Raw genomic sequence first — 18,261 nt, 5'->3', positions numbered from 1 at the left:
TACAAAATACACAAGTAAGAATGATAACACAGCGTTTCTAACTTAAGTACTACCCAACAATACTTTTAACTACTTCAATACTCAGAATTCCCACTCAATTTCCATTTGAACCACAGAACACTCAATTCTCATTTGAATACTCAGAAGTTCTAGGCACGGCTGAACCTTCCCAATGCGTGTTGGTACGGAAGAGTGTAGAATTAGCATTGACCATTTATATTTTTGATGATAATTACGGGACACCTGGGTCATGTTTGCTTAAAAACGGGACATTTAAGAGTCCCGTTTGAGAATCAGAAAAAAACGGGACAACGGTTAAAAATAAGGGACTGTCCCGGCTAAAACGGGACGTCTGGTCATCTTGGGAAACGCGGGACACTGGGTCCAAAATCAGGACTGTCCCGTTTTTAGCAGGACGTATGGCAGGTTTAATTGACAGGAGAAAAGACACAATACAAATAATCTACTTACATTTCATTCACTGGTGTTCGTCGAACAGAAATTGCAGCAGACGAAGACCCTTCTTAGGGAATCTTGTAATTGCTTGCTCCATGAACACATTATTTTTTTCAAGCACACTTTTTCGATGGACACTTAACATACACATTCCACTGAGTCTTTTCTCCTCCATCGTCGAGCGTAACCAAGTTTTTACTCTTCTTGAAGTACTAAATGAACGTTCTACTGTGCAAGTGGTCGCTGGGAGCGAAAGAAATACAGGGTGACACAAAAGTAGGTATACAGTCCCGTACTGATCTGCTCTTGACATTCTATAAATTTACTTACTATTATCCATATAGGTATTGACTTAATTTCCTTATTGTTTGTTTCTAATATATTTTCGCTTATATGTTAAACTCGTAATAGACCTAAACAAAGAAATTCATTATTTAAATAAAGTATAATGACGTACTTGAACAACACAAGGCTGTATACCTATTTTTGGACCACCCTGTATTTCAATGACAATCGTTGCACTAGGAAACAAGTCCTTGCAATGTTGTAATAAATCAATAGAAACACTGAGCACTTACGTTCTTATTTACCACATATGATACCAGGCTTCACTTTCCCGTAAATCCAGAGGGGGAAATTGCCCCTGTTGCCCCCTCTATGGGAACCCATTGCTCCAAATAAGCTAAAACTATTTAAAGCTGTGTTTCGAATGAATTTTCAGTTTGAGTAATGCTTTGTGAACGAAAGGTAAAAATCTTTGAGTTTTACGTCCCACGGTTATGCCGGCTAGGCTAAAGGAGAGAAAGGTAAAAATCATATGGATATGGACACAAGTTCAGCTGAACTCTGTGTGAAGGTTGAGTATGCAATGTCTTTTGTTGAATTCATAGAATATGTGGAAACCAAACTTAAACTGCTTATTCCTACTCGTGAAAACATGAAAGGTTAAAGTATGTGCATTAGTAATTCTCATTGTCTGTGATTTCATGACTTCATACAAAATTAAATATAAACTGGTTCACTAAAAAGTGAGAAGTTTTCATTTTTTCATTATTATTACGGTTTGAACTGAAGTTTCGTGTCCGGTATTGTCCGGTGTTCATTGTAAACAAATCTGGTAGAAAGCAACCTTATCCTGTATCGATGGAAACCTCATGGAAATGTTAAAGTTGTATGTTGTTCTGATATTAATGTAGTAAATTAGAACTTCAATATTCGCATGAGACTTCCATTATTTCTACTACAGGGCAGGGGTAAAAGCGGATCTGAAAATGTAAGGGACGCATGACGTCATGCCGTTCCCCGTGCTTACCTTTGCCGAATTAGTCCCAGAAGCGACAGTCCTATTAGCGACAGGAACTGTTATCTGTTCTATGAGCGACCGATTCATTTACATTGTGATGATGGAAGATGATATGATTCCCTCTCCTGAAATATGTTTGCCTCTGGCGTTATTAGCGCCCGAACAACCTTACTACGAAAAATGTACGTGCCAGTAATACAGTTCATCAAATATATTTTCCCTCTACAGTGAGTACAAATAAAACTTATTTTAATTTTGAGTTAGATTTGACATAAAACATATGAAATAACTTAGCGAGACAACAGGGACATTTCCATGAAAAGTATATCGTCGGCGGCAATTCAAAACCTGCTATGTGCATTTTGCAGGAGAAGCGAAAAACAGTATCCTGGTTAGCTTTTTGGCTTTATAAAAGTGATGTTATAAGTAATATTTGATGCTGCACGTAACTTGATACCTTTTCAAGTAACTTGAGAAGGTACCAGTTACGTGCAGCATCAAATATTACTTATAACATCACTTTTATAAAGCCAAAAAGCTAACCAGGATACTGTTTTTCGCTTCTCCTGCAAAATGCACATAGCAGGTTTTGAATTGCCGCCGAATTCCTATGTAAAGCTCTGTTTCCTGTACTTAATTTGATTCAAATCTAATTACTCACCAAGTACAGTAATATATTTTATTTTGAAAACTTAAACGTGTAACAGTTTCGCCAACTATCTACTTTTTAGACTTCCTAAGACACTGTGAATAAAATAAAAAAAGGTCAATGATAAAAGACAGCTTTTGAGATCCCTTACATCTGATTGGCTATTCTCAACCAATCCCACCAATTGCAATGCAAGTCACTCTAAACAATCCAAAAGGTAAACAAACTCTTTAACCTACCTTCCTCCCTATTGTAAGCTACTAAAACATAAACTAATTGCTTAATTTGCCTTCCTCCCTTGTTTTGACTTATACATAAAAGCTTGTCGTATAGCAAACTGAAATTATCCCTTATAACTAGACGAACTGTTAAGTCCTGCGAGAGATTTGTAACTTGTGTAATAATTTCCTCGAATACACCGTGTTTTCAGATTTCTTTGATATCCTCCATTGGTGAACACCCTCTTTCCATGGGAGCCCGATGGGAAGGCAGGGATCGCCCCCCTGGCTCACGAAAATGTATACGTAATATAGCAAACCACGTACACCGAGCATAAAGTCCTGCCCTGATATAAAAATTTATTACGGAAAAACAGTTGGACAGAATAATGTAAATTCTGGTCCGTTACATAGGTTAGTATTACAAGTTTTTTTTAAAGACCAATAGATGGTACTAGTGCTATCCAAGAGTGACGCAGTACGTTACTTGGCGCACGCGTTTTAGTTGGCGAAATGGCATCGAAGCAGAAGAAAGCGCAATTCGTGCTGTGGTATCACGAAAGCAAATCGCCCATCAGTAATATGAGTAACGTAAGTGGTCTTTAAAAAAAAAAACTTGTAATACTAACCTATGTAACTGACCAGTATTTACATTATTATGTCAAACAGTTCTTCTGTAATAAATTTTTGTAATCAGGGCAAGACTTTATGCTCACCCTGTATATTAAATACCAGATATACAAGACGTGGTACAGCAACCATGAAGATGCCCCTCCCTAGAAAATTTTCTTCAGGCGCCCCTACCTCTTTCTGATTTTTTTCTTATGCCATAAACATATTAATTCTAAACTCATGCTCCGCATCATTTTAACATGAAATTTTTAATTATATTAGAATCATAGACAAAGGCGGAGCTACTCTAAATATTTAATTAGTTTTCCCCTTGATATAGTCAGTGTATTCATAGAAATTAATTCAAAAATATAATAATAGGAAAAACGTATAAAAGATTGTTAATGTAATGAGAGCAGTCTCACGTATTAAATTCAGGTACAGCGAAATTTTTTATGTTACATTTTGTTAGGTTCTAAATCACATTAGCATGAAACAAGTTAAAGAAGAGAGAACCTTATCTTCTTCCACTATCTTAGTATGAACGAATCGGTGACTCATAGAGCAGTTAACAGATCGAATCGGTCGCTCATGAGACAGTTAACAGTTCCTGTCGCTAATAGGACTGTCGCAAGTGGGATGACACCATATGCCCATTGTATTTTTTTTTAGAAAGTGGGGGGGGGGACGCCACGGATATTTCCTGGAAGCGGGGGACGGCATTCTCCCGCTTTTCCCCACACTTTTACCCCTGGTACAGGTGCATTAACGTATCCGTAATCCGGTGTCGTCCCACTTGCGACATTCCTATTAGGGACAGGAACTGTTAACTGTCCTATGAGCGACCGATTCGATCTGTTAACTGCTCTATGAGTCACTGATTCGTTCATACTAAGATAATGGAAGAAGACAAGGTTCTCTCTTCTTTAACTTGTTTCATGCTAATGCGATTTAGAACCTAACAAAATGTACTATGAAAAATTTCGCTCTACCTGAATTTAATACGTGAAACTGCTCTCATTACACTAACAATATTTTCTACGTTTTCCTAATATTATATTTTTGAATTACTTTCTATGAATACACTTACCGGTACTATATCAAGGGGAAAACTTACTAAATATTTAGAGTAGCTCCGCCTTTGTCTATGATTCTAATATAATTAAAAATTTCATGTTAAAATGATGCGGAGCATAAGTTTAGATTGAATATATTTATGGCATAAGAAAGAAATCAGAAAGAGGTAAGGGCGCCCGAAGAAAATTTTCTAGGGAGGGGCATCTTCATGGTTGCTGTACCATGTCTGGTATATCTGGTATTTAATATACGTGGTTTGCTATATTACGTATACATTTTAGTTAGCCAGGGGGGGGTTCCCTGCCTTCCCATCGGGCACCCATGGAAAGAGGGTGTTCACCACTTCAGGATATCAAAGAAATCTAAAAAAAAATGTATTCGAAGAAATTATTACACAAGTTACAAATCTCTCGCAGGACTTAACAGTTCGTCTAGTTATAAGGGATTATTTGTATTTCAGATTGCTATACGACAAGCTTTTATGTATAAGTCAAAACAAGGAAGGAAGGCAAATTAAGCAATTAGTTTACGTTTTTGTAGCTTACAATAGGGAGGAAGGTAGTTTAAAGAGTTTGTTTACCTTTTGGATTGTTTAGAGTGAACTGCATTGTAATTGGTGAGATTGGTTGAGGTTAGCCAATCAGATGTAAACGATCTCAAAAGCTGTCTTTTATCATTCACTTTTTTTTTTTGTAATTTTATTCACTGTCTTTGGAAGTCTAAAAACTAGATAGTTAGCGAAACTGTTACACGTTTAAGTTTTTCAAAATAAAATATATTACTGTGCTTAGTGAGTAATTAGATTTGAATCAAATTAAGTACAGAAAACAGAGCTTTTGAAGAAAGGGGATATTACAACTGGATTTTCAATAATTACATAAGAATATACTTTTCATGGAAATGTCCCTGTTGTCTCGCTAAGTTATTTCATATGTTTTATGTCAAATCTAACTCAAAATTAAAATAAGTTTTATTTGCACTCACTGTAGAGGGAAAATATATTTGATGAACTGTATTACTGGCACGTACATTTTTCATAGCAAGGTTGTTCGGGCGCTAATAACGCCAGAGGCAAACATATTTCACGAGAGGGAATGATGGCACCTTCCATCATCTCAATGTAAATGAATCGGTCGCTCATAGGACAGATAACAGTTCCTGTCGCTAATAGGAATGTCTCTTCTGGGACTAATTCCCGTAATCCAGTGGCGTATTTAAGAGGGGGCTTTCGGGCTTAATCCCCCCGAAATTGTTTTTACTATAAATGAGTATATTAAAGTAAATGAAATATCCTACAGAATTTTTTCCAGGTGCATTTCCAGGAACAAAGTTAGCCAAGTCCCTCCCCCGAAACAAATACGCCACTGCCGAAATCTATATTGAACTAGTGTACAATTTTATTTTTCCAAAACACTTTTATAGACTCAAGATATATATGTGAAAAATGTTTATGCTCCACGTTAAATCGAAACTCTTAATTAGGTCCATTTTTCATTGAAGGGACATTTAGGGATGCGCACTAGACAAGATTTGAGACTGTCTCGTCTCGAAAATGTGCTGTGAAAGTGATGTCTCGACTCGAAAAATATATATTTCTCTATTGGAAGAGCTGTGTCTCGACTCGAATTTTGTCACGAAAATTCTGTCTCGACTCGTCTCGTGCACATCCCTAGGAACATTGAATGCATACACCTTTCTGCACTTGTTACGCGATCATTTCTTACCTTCAGCACGTACGCTGGATAAATCTTTCCCACATTTATTCAACTTGATGGCGCACCACCTCATTACGGGACCATGCTTAAGCAGTTCCCTGATGTACAATTTCCCGGTAGGTGATTTGGCAAACGAGAACTAACGGAGTGGCCAACCATGTCCCCAGACCTTTCTCCCCTTGATTTTCACTTGCGGGGCCATCTGAAGACCATGTTTTTTTTTTTTCTTTTTGCAGTTCCAATACGTTTTATACGTCACCTTCGTCAACCAATTACTGAAGCCTGTGTCGCCATAATTCCAGAAACTCTTTTGAGTGTTCACCAATCATGGGAGACTCGCCTACGGATGCTTTTATTGAAGTATGGCAAGCACATTGAGCACATTTTGTAGAGTAATAACTTTGCACAGATTAAAGATATCTAAAAGTTGTCTGATGACTACAGACCGGATGTTAGGCAAAATGCCTATTCTTTAATATTAAAGATATGATCAAAAATAACGTTTTAAAGTTTATATGGGGGGTTATAGTTTCGATTTAAGCTAATTTTATTTTGCCTATTTTGCCTATTTCGACCTTTACTGCCTAAATAATTGCTTTAGTGCCTAATATTGCCTATTCTATGCATTTTCTTCAAAATAAGCCTTCATTGGGAAAATATATAATTTACGTAACATAATACACACATATTTACTTATATTATGTGTTTGTAAACACAAGCTCGTGGTACGGTACAATATGTATACAGGATGAACTTCAAAGATGTTCACATACTTCGGGAGGTGGTTCGTGACATGAAAAGAAGATAAAAGTCCTCTTGAATTTCACGAATCATCATCTGAAGTATGTGCGCATCTTTATGTCCCGTTCCAATTGTCAGGATTCGATTTCGATTCCAATTTGACACCCCTATCACTCGAACACGACGCAGAATTCGACAACAGGCAACAGCACTTTTTGTCTTCTTTTCATGTCCCGAATCACCTCCCGAAGTATGTGCACATCTTTCAGATTCACCCAGTATGAGCAATACATAACATACCTCGTTTTTGTACACACAGTAAAAGAAGATATTATTTAACAAACAGGTATGTTTCTATATTCTTTGAACATTATCTATGACTTGAATCTATTTTTTAATGGTATTGAGTATTTATCTTCATTATTTCGAGTTACATTTTAATGCCTATTTTACTGCCTATTTTTTAAATTTTAAGTGCCTATTTGCCTGCCTATTTTCCAGGTTTTTAGTGCCTAAACATCCGGTCTCTACTGATGACATTCTAGCCTAAGATTTATGTGGGAACAGATCAAAACGCCCACACAAACGGTCATAACCCCCACACAAATGGACAATTCTCCCAAATACACGAACGGTCAAAACCCCCACAGCCAAAACCCCCAAACTCAAGAAATGTCAAAACGCCCACACAATCGGTCATAACTCCCACACAAACGGACAAATCTCCCAAATGCACGAACGGTCATAACTCCCACAGCCAAAACCCCCACTCTGGTAATCGGTCATAACCTCCAACGGTCATAGCTCCCACACAAATGGACAAAACTGCCAGACATAGCAGCGGTCACAATCACCACATAAATGGACAAAACCCCCACACAAATGGTCAAAACTCCCACATGCAGAAATTGTCACAACTGCCACACAAATGGACAAAACCCCCACACAATCGGACAAATCTCCCACACTCTGAAATGATCCTGGTTGCGTGTCTTGCCCTTGTACTTTTAAATAACATTTTTTATTCCACTTAACCTGATGTTGCGACTATTCTTCTTGCACTGTCTTCTAATGACAGAAACACTAAAGTGGGTGTCAAAGACGTGCAATCACGATCATTTCAGAGTGTGGGGGATTTGTCCGATTGTGTGGGGGTTTTGTCCATTTGTGTGGCAGTTGTGACAATTTCTGCATGTGGAAGTTTTGACCATTTGTGTGGGAGTTTTGTCCATTTATGTGGGGATTATGACCGTTGCTATGTGTGGCTGTTTTGTCCATTTGTGTGGGAGTTATGACCGATTGTGTGGGCGTTTTGACATTTCTTGAGTGTGGGAGTTTTGGCTGTGGGGGTTTTAACCGTTCGTGGGTTTGCGAGATTTGTCCATTTGTGTGGGAGTTATGACCGATCGTGTGGGCGTTTTGACATTTCTTGAGTGTCGGGGTTTTGGCTGTGGGGGTTTTGACCTAGGCCCATTTATGTGCCACACATATACCTTTCCATTTTAAAAAATGACCTCAATCCAATATGGCGGATACCAAGATGGCCGCCGTAACTTTCACACACAGAAATCAAGTTCCCCTACCATATAGCATTTCTATATCGTCAAATCATGCCAATCTCTGAACTACACGCCTCTAGCACGGGGCTCTTAAAGAGACCTTTTGGGCACCCTGTATATTACCTTTTAAAATATCATTAAATTTAACGCATGCCTTTGAAATATGACGTTTTGCTTTTAAGACTGCAAGTACAACACGAGCCAAGTCACAAGATTGGTACGAAGTAACGGCCTTGTCATGTATATATTTATATGTAAGAAAACTAATGTTCAAATTTCTGTGTCTAAAATACTGTAATACCGAATACTTCATTTCATTGCAGGTGCTGTGTGAAAATGCATCTCAGGGAGTTGTCCTTTGGTGATGATGAAAACAGACAAAAAATTAAAAGCAGGTACGTAAATCCTGACAAACAACCATGAAAAATCTCTTCCATCTTTCACTTTACAACGTTGTATTTTCTTTTAAGTTTTTGTTCCGTTTTCTCTCGTTTTATCATTAGAAAATTATATCAGATGCGCAACAACAGTGAATGACAAGGAATATACATCACAAAAGCCACTTTTGTCTGGTTTATCGAGCAGTTAAGTCAGTGCAATTGTCATCAGCTTGGACTGTCGTGACTGACCGGAATATAAAATAAAAAGCTAAACTTGCTACTGATAAGATTTGCGAACATATACATTCAACTAAATCTTGTTATAGTCGGTGACTATGATGTGCAGAATTTGCATTATAGTATATGTAAAGATTTCTCGTTTAGTGTTTGTGTCTACGAATATATAATAAGCCTTAATTTTCCACAAAAGTACTGTTTTGCGTGACTTTTCAGAGGCTGCAAATTGTGCGGTTGCACAAGAAAATATACCGCTACAGTTTACAAAATCACAAAAACACATACACAAAAGGTGAAAATGGTAGGTTAATGTGCTTGAAGTTTCTTTCCACGTGCATCTTTGGCTTCCCCTTTTGTGCCATTTCCTTGATGGGAGAGGGTTAAATAGAATATAAGTGAATTCTTTCGGTTCTCACCTTCTAGATTCTGCTACTTTCTTTACCATCTAAGTCCAATTGCTACCAAAGCGTTCATATACAGTATAACGCCTAAAGATAAGCCAAAACATTTCCATGTTACATGTTTTGTTATGCTTTAAATCGAGCTTATTTCAAATCTTACATGTACGGGGTGGATACAGGGCTGGCTCTACTATATGTGCACCACGTGCATTTCCACGGAGCGGTAAGTTTCGAGGGGTGGCAATATCTGTTATAATTATATTATTTAAAATAAATATTTCTTGTTGGAACAGGCTAAATAGTGATGGTAGTTAAAGTTACTAAGCTGATCTATTTGAATACCACATTCATAAATCATGTTTAGGTCGTATTAGTTTAAAGCAGGGATGCAAATAGCCACTCGCCCACTCGCCCGGGGCGAATGGTTCATCGGTGCGGGTGAGTATTTATCATACCGAAGGTAAGTGAATGATTTTTATTGCGTTATGTGGGCTAGTAGCTTTTTTCTTGGGCTAGCAAAATATTGTTGCTTTTTTGCATCCCTGGTTTAAGGACACATGGACAGTGCTAAAGCAAATGGTCAGACAAAACCTAGTGTGAATTGCTTGATTGTGGGTAAATAAAATAACTCAATTCCCGAACAGTAGCGAATACCTGTTACATTTGATTAGTTATCACAGTTTTGATATGAAAACTAGTCTTGTCTTTGACACAAACAAGTTTTTTTATCATTGAAGGTGGAAATGAATTTTTAAATCTTTTTCAACAGACGTAGAAGGAAAAATCAAGAAATAAAGATAAAAGAGCTAGTTGCATTGGAATTACAAACTGATACATTGAGATTGAAGCTCAATATTGAATTCTATAAAAGCGATTACAATATTTTCTCTGGAGGTGTGTTTCCTTTATATTTCACTAACATAATAGATTATTATTTAAAGAAAAAAATGAGATTGTATTTGTAACGTTTAGGCCTTTCTGAGTGGGAGTGCTGTTTCCCTCCCTTTCGTTGTTCATGATGGAGTAGCATACTTAAAATCGTGCATTTAAAGATTTGTTCTTTCTGGAGAAAAGGGGCGGCCCAGCAAATGATGCTAGTGCACGGGGCAGCAAATTGCCTAGGGCTGGCCTTGGGCATATCATGTATTTTGAAACACCCTTGGAAACTGTTAAACTCATAAATTAAAAAGAAAAAAGCACTGAAATTTTGTACATACGAAGGAAGGTTTCTTGATATGCTCTACATTACCACCAGATTAACAGTGTTACCAACCCAATAAAAATTGTATTTGTTAACTACGTCAGAACATTATATATTTCAAAACTACATGCAAAACAAAAACTGGCAATACCACTCTTACTATTCAGTGTTAGAAACAAAGGATGCTACAGTATCACAAATATCTTTTTCACGAACGAATATTGGAGATTTCTAAAAATGAAATTGATAGGGCACTACATATTCAAAGTATCTTAATATCGAGTACTCATGATGATATACATATTCCAAACAAATAGTGACAAAGTACAAGGGATTCAAAATTTGACTATATTTTCAAAAGGGTTTATTTCGAAAATTTTGCTTAGATAAGTATCACATCCAATAATAATCACAAAAATGGCTTTCAACCGACATTTATAGTAGAATGCCGTAGTAATTTAGTGTCTGAACCCACTCCGAAGGTATGATAAATTGATCATGTTTGCAAAAGTTGTTATAAGTATGTATGTAATTGCAAGAACCTGTAAAGTTACATTATTATTATTATTATTATTATTATTATTATTATTATTATTATTATTATTATTATTATTATTATTATTATTATTATTATTATTATTATTATTATCAAGTATTCTGCCTTTCGGCAGGTCCTGGGACTAATGAGGCTTCTTTTTTTTTTTTAATTTTAGATTTGGTCCTGGAAATTTTTTTCCCATGTTTCTCGATTTTCAGCTTCCTCTTTTAACTCCCAATATTTTCTTATATTTTTCAAGTCATTGATCAGCTGTGCTCTTCTTCCTATTTGTCGCTTCCCTTCCATTTTTCCTTCTATGGCGATGTGAAGAAGACAATTTCTCGCAAAATGTGTCCAATCCACCCTAACAGCACAAGATGTGCTAGGCATGTGCCATTTAGGTGTTCCAGCTACTTTTTAGGTTCCCGACACTTGGCACATATGATATTCATGTGCTAAGTATGTACTTCAGCTACCTACAGTTTTAGGTACTTGTTACACCTAAATTGATATTTGCAACTATGTACCACAAATCCACAAATCACCAATATCCACAATTTTATCTGCTATTGGCAAGAAACTAAGACTGTACCCGCAAAAAACAACATCGATGCATTGATACGGATATTCACGTCTGTACAGATATTTCAGCTGTAAGATACGTGATCTCTAGACTTTAGCAAGCACCTTCAGCGCAGCAGTCTCGGGTTCGATTTCCGGTTGGAGCTCATACCTTGTTAAGCAGCAGATCAATGTTTCATGTAACCTCGTTGTTCAATGGGACACTGATTTCCAATCTGTTCATTTATCCAAGCTTTTAAAATAAAGAATTATTCTATTTTTGAACTATCAATTTTCAAGTTTATCTCATTAAGCTAGTGAAGGAAAGCAGGGATGAAATTTGGCTACAATGTGTTTCCTCGTATCAATATGATTGACAGCTGAAAACAGATGAGATCTGCGCGCTGGTGATTTATCCTTCTTGATAGCTAAATGATGATATAAAGTGTGAACGTGAAATAAAAGCAAGGATAGGAATGGCGAAAGAAGCCTTTAGGAGGAAGAAAATATTAATTTGTGGGAGCTTAAATAAATAGTAGAGGAAAAAGTCTTATAGTATTGTACTGTAAGGGTCAGAAAATGGGACATTACGCAAAAAAAAGTAAAAAACGACTGGAAGCTTTCGAAATGTGTGTGTGGGGAAGAATGGAGAGAATTAGCTGGGTCGGGCGGAAAACAAATGAGAAAGTTTTAGAAATGTGCAGGGGGCGGGGAAAGAACAATTTTAGATATTATTAAGAAGAGAAAGAGAAAGTAGTTGGGACATTAGCTGAGAAAGTTGTATCGTAAGGGGTGTGCTAGAAGGTATGGTGGCAAGAAAAAGAGGAAGAGGACGAAGAAGACTACAATTAATGGACGATATCAAGTGAGAACGAAGAGGTTAGTGTAAAACTGTGGAGCATAGAAGCTTCTCAATTGCGGCAAGTGACCTGCCGATAATGGCAGAATACCTATGATAATGATGATGATGATAGTTGAATAGCGTATATGTGTTTCTCACCTAGTTGCACTTTGTAATCAAAGGAAGAAGCCATGTTTTTATGCAGTCAGTTGCAGGTGCATTTTTTTTTTTTCTACAACGAAATTTAATGACCACACTTTTATTGCATTGGGTGAACAAGATTAACACAGGAATAAACATTTCAGAAGTCAAGACGAAATAAAAAACTACAATCCCTGTTCATTTATTTCTATTCTTGCTTGTAAGCCATTAGTGTAAATCAAACTAGGATTTCTGGTCTTTAAGAATGAAAATGCAAAGAGAATCACGTGTCCGTGGGCTTAAATGTCGTTGAAAATGCTCAGCGTAAAATATGAATGTGTACAGCATTAAAGAGCGTTAACCATAATAAATGCAGAAATTCCGGTTGTGCAGACAAAAAGACATGGGTGCCGCATCCAATAATGATTTTCTTTCCTCACAGGTGACAAGTTTATTAATATGCACCTACTGGACGAACACCCTCCACCAAAGAGAAATATAGATGGCCGTAAAAATTCTTTACAGCTCTTTTTTATTCACTAAACATTTATTTATTTTTATTTTTGTTAAGCTTTCGCGTGAACAATAAAGAGAAAATTGTCAGGGACACTACGTCTCTGTTCGTTTATAATATTCTGAGAAATATGGCTAGAAATGTTATTTGTGACATAAACGATCTCGCACTTTTTTTAAAGTTTGAACTCCCTGCCTTGGATGAGTTGCAGTCGGGCAACACTGTGAGTACAAACCATGAAATTATGTTTTGAAATAAACAGAGTTGATGGATAAGTGTTTACTACAGTTTTTCCTCACACTTGTCAAAATATTGCGAAAATCAAATAACATTGAAAATGTCTGAGAAATTTTGTTTTATTATTATCGGTGCCTAATAATTTTACAGCTAGATAAAGATGCCCAATGGCAAAAAAAGTCACGTGCTTCTTTTTTTTTCTTAAAGCAAATCATGATTTTTTCTTCGAACTTTTCTTCCTTCAGGGTGAGGCTACAATTGCTCTTTGTTTCGTAAATGCTTCTACAGGGTGTTTCAAAACGAACATCGTTATCTTAAGGCTTTGTAGCATCTATTACATTTAACATACAATTATAAATAATACATCGAACGAAAGAGCAATTCAAACAGTTTTTGCTACAATTGTTCAATGTGAAGTGCTATTCGTCACACGGCACACATCGAGTCGATAGGCAAGAAAGGCCTATAAACTTTCTACCGCGCTATGGCACAAAACACATTCAATTTATAGGATTCTCGTTGCAACTGTACCATCTCGAGGGGATTTGCTGACCCTTAGATGCCAACATTATGAGTATTGACATCGTCAGTTAGGTGAAATGTCAATTCATCACTGATCCAGAAAATGTTCATCGTCATAAAACAATTCATTTGCAAAGTTGGCACGTAAACCGTACTCTGTAGACTTTAAGCGTTGTAGCAACTGCAAACGATAAAGACGTACTTGTAACCATCTTCTTAAAATTTTCCATCCGAATTGATCCAACAATACTTGAACTGCAGGAAAAAGAGTATAGCATGGTAATCCTGAAGCTCTTCGACAGATACAACAAATGTTTCAATTATATAAAGAACTGAAGGAAGCTTCAAGTATGTAACATTTAAAAAAAATAAATAATATGTTTTTCATTTTGTATAACTAAACGGTCTCGTATTTTCTGGATGACTCTCGTACTTTCTTGAGGGAAATCTTTGAGTATTATTCAAATTTTTAATTTAAATGAGGAAACATGAGTTTGTTTCGCCTCTATGTTTATCCTTCGTCTTGTTTGTCTAAAGAAAAACATAAAAATAAAGAAGTAACATTATCGCAATGTACACCACCTGAAGAAATTTGTTATAGTGTATACACTGTCAAAATTGAAGTTTAAATGGTCGTATTTAGCCCCACCCTCTATTCCCCGCTCAAAAACTAGTAAGATGAATGAATATTTGAAAATTGAAAATATTTAAGTCTTGAGATTGAGATGTATCAAATGGAAAGCCATTTAGTTTTAATTTAGTTTTTTATACCACGAAGAAATTAGTATTTTGCATCCTAAGCATTATTCTAACCGTTAATCTCAATACTATTGCGGATAGTCTATCAAATAAGGATAATATCCATAATTACTCCCATAGGAATATATGGGGAATTAATTGTTCGTATCTTATGATCTACTGGATGGATTATCTCCATCAACGAAGTGAATTCCAATATTGGTGATGATCCATCAAGCATTGGTGCGTGGGTTTTCTCGGGGTTCTCCCGTTTCCTCCCACTTTCTTCATTCCACCATTTCATTCATTACTCATCATCACCTCTCCTTTAGCCTAACTGGCATAACCGTGGGACATAAAACTCAAAGATTTCATTTCATTTCTTAAGAGTTTTTATCTCCCGGACGGACGGACGAATACACTGATGGACAGATTAAACAAAACTCCTAAAGAAATCAACCAGTGGTGTCATATTGCACAGACATCTCTTGGGTGTCTGTTCTGGGACCAACTTTTTGTCAATGGACTGTTGCGGATATCTTGTTCCGTTTATGTCCAGGAAACTGTAGATCGTACAGAATTACAATGGAACTTTTCTGAAATCTTTACGACATATTCACAAGATGGCTTGTATAAATCCAAATATTCTCCTGTGCAGGCCCGTATCCAGGAAGTCTAGGGGGGACGCTCCCTAAATTTTTACTGCCCCCTCTAAAGTTTTCACAGTAGGCTTGCAAATGAACTATAATATGGTGATGAACTGTAATATTTTTTGATCGGGCCCCCCTAACTTTCACCGCCCCCCCTACATTTTTGGGCTGGCTACGGGCCTGCTCCTGTAACAGAAATATCCCACTGAAATCCCGGGGACATTTTCATTATTCTTAAAGCTTCTACTGCGACTTTAAATGTTCCGGAACAGGAATGAAATCTATGGACCACCCAAAGGACAGGACATATGCCGTGAACATATTGTATCGTACGTGATCGATTATACCTATCCGATCTTAACCAAACTTGGGATTATCGTAGATTTTGAAGAGCTTAATACTTAGCCTATATGAAGTACCATGGTGTATGGTCATTGATCCTCAAGTTGTGAGCCATGAAATTTGAAATTTCCACATAGTTAAATTTTAGCAATAAATAAATAAATATTAATATTAATATTAATAATAGTAAATATATGAATTAAATAATATAAATAAATATATAAAATAAAAATAAAATAATTACTATTTACAACAAAAAATACGTAAAACAAACCTGTATTAAACGCTATTAAGACAAAGGATAGAAAATTACGAGATTGTTAGTTAGCTTTATTGCCCTAGATGCAATGTGTACTTATAATAAGAATTTGCTGGGGTAAAAAGGAAAAAAACAAAGAAAGAAAAGTGAAAAAGAAAATGGATGAAGAAGGATACTTTTCTACAATAGAGAAACTTCCAATTCCATTATAACATAGTGGTTCAGTGGTAGAGCGCTTATCTCTGGTGCTTGGGGTCCTCGGTTCGATCTCCTGTCGTGGGTTTTCTCAAGATACTTCTCTCACATTCTCATTCCTCCAATTCTTCCATCATCATCATCATCATTGACTTGCATTACTCATCAGTTTCCGTAAAGGGTATAATAATGGGACGTTCAACTGAAATATTTTCTGCATAACATGATGAAACATCTAATTACTAGGCCTATTATAGCTATTCTGAGGAAAAAATATTTCCAAGAATTATTCTCTACAAGTGACCTGAAAATGATGGTAGAACAGTGATAAGGTCTTAGCTGATATTTAAAAGGAAGAGAGACTATCTTGTTTAGCAAATATATTGCTACAGTTATTTAATTGTAGTATAGTGTAATTGTTGATACAAAGTAGAAACTGGATGCAGTTAGCTCAGGATAGAAGTCAGTGGAGAGCTTTTGTGAACGCGGCATTGAACCACCGGGTTCCATAGGCCATAGAATTAGTTAGTTAGTTTATAGTGTAATTATTGCAGGGAATTCGTGTTATTATTCAATTCAAAATCTTTTGTCGTCGCGAATTCTATCGAGAAATTTGAAGCTTAAAATATATAAAATGATAATCATGCCTGTTGTTTTGTATGGTTGAGAAACATAATCGCTTACACTCAAGGAAGAACGTAAACTGAAACTATTTGAGAACAGTATTCTGAGACGAATATTCAGACCCAAGAGAAACGGGAATGAGAAATGGCGGAGACTTCATAACGAGGAACAGCATAATTCGTACGGTTTACCAAACATTGTTAGGGTCATGAAGTCTAGGAGACGCAGATAGGCAAGTCATGCAACCAGGATGGAAGAAAGTAGGAACGCTTTCAAATTTTTAACTAGGAGTCTAATCGGAAAACGACTATTAGAAAGACCTAGGCGCAGATGGGAGGGCAATATTAAGATCGATCTCGCAGAAATAGGGATACAAAGTAGAAGCTGGATCCAGTTGGCTAAGCATAGAAGTCAATGGAAAGCTCTTGTGAATGCGGCATTGAACCTCTGAGTTTCATACGCCATAGAGTTAGTTAGACAGTAGTGTAATTATTGTGATTGGAATAGAAGTTAAATAGTCACTCTTGCAGCCCTTTATGTAATGTAGGATTAGGAATTAGATTTCTGGGCTTTCGGCATCAAAGGCCATATTAGCCCGTCACTAGGATTAGGATTAGGAATTAGATTTCTGGGCTTTCGGCATCTATGGCCATGTTAGGCCGTTACGCATGAGGGAAGACGTAACTTGGCGATCATACTGCCATCACGGCGATCACAGTTCCATCCCGACAGTGCCTGGTATGAATACGGAAAACCCAGGAAAACCTTACTCAGGATATCTGGACTGAAAAATTACATTTTTTGACCGAGTGTTCCCACGAGGAATCGAACCTGGGACAGTTAACATCAAATGCGAGAGCAGTATCTACTACGCTACGCAGGGCCACTTTTTATGTAATACGTAGTACATGTTAGGAGTATTTTCCGAAGCTAGCACAGAACATTTTCATACATCTAAAGGTATAAACAGAGCACCTTTTAATTATATAAATTTAAACAAATGTTTTGGGAAAGGGACCACGTAAACACAGAAGCAGAATCCGTCTTTTTTCCTGAATAGAGTGTAGTACCAACACCATTAATAAACCCGACATTTCAAGGTCGTCGTACGATTGTGGTCAGCATTTTTTATTTGGTTGTTTTATGAATAAAAGATACGGAACTGACAGCGAAGAAAATTCCAGAGCTAAAGTTTGTGCTAGACAATTAACTCGCTACATATTGTGGAATGTAGGAGCCAATGTAGGAACAGAATAAGAGCAATTTATCTTCTGAACTCGAAATGATGATCTTCAGTTGAAAGTAGTTACATAAAACCACGGCGGCACATGAGTGACTACCTCAATATGTACCGCTCTCGTTGTTAGCCCTGAATTAACTTAATACCAAGTCAGTATTGCCAGCGGTTGAAGAAAACAAGCCACCAGATCAGTGATTTTTCATCTTCTGTTCCACAGCACCATCTAGAACATATTGATATTCCTAGATCATGTCGGGAATACTAAAGGATAATCGGGAAAAACTATTACATTTAAAACTAATGATCGGGA

General features: G+C 36.7%; 1 protein-coding gene across 1 annotated transcript in view; it reads left to right on the top strand.

Moving 5' to 3' along the window:
- LOC145692659 (uncharacterized) overlaps positions 1-18,261 on the top strand; it is a 336,073-nt gene that overhangs the window by 261,173 nt on the left and 56,639 nt on the right. Inside the window, exon 3 of the mRNA XM_081768031.1 lies at positions 8,654-8,725. The gene's annotated coding sequence lies outside the window, so the exon portion shown is untranslated. The remainder of the gene's footprint in view (positions 1-8,653; positions 8,726-18,261) is intronic.

Source organism: Thermobia domestica, chromosome 8 (assembly GCF_964235325.1).
Source record: "Thermobia domestica chromosome 8, izTheDome1.hap1.1, whole genome shotgun sequence".
NCBI lineage: Eukaryota > Metazoa > Arthropoda > Insecta > Zygentoma > Lepismatidae > Thermobia > Thermobia domestica.
The sequence above is the reverse complement of the archived record's forward strand: the minus strand, read 5'-3'. Positions and strand labels throughout refer to the sequence as shown.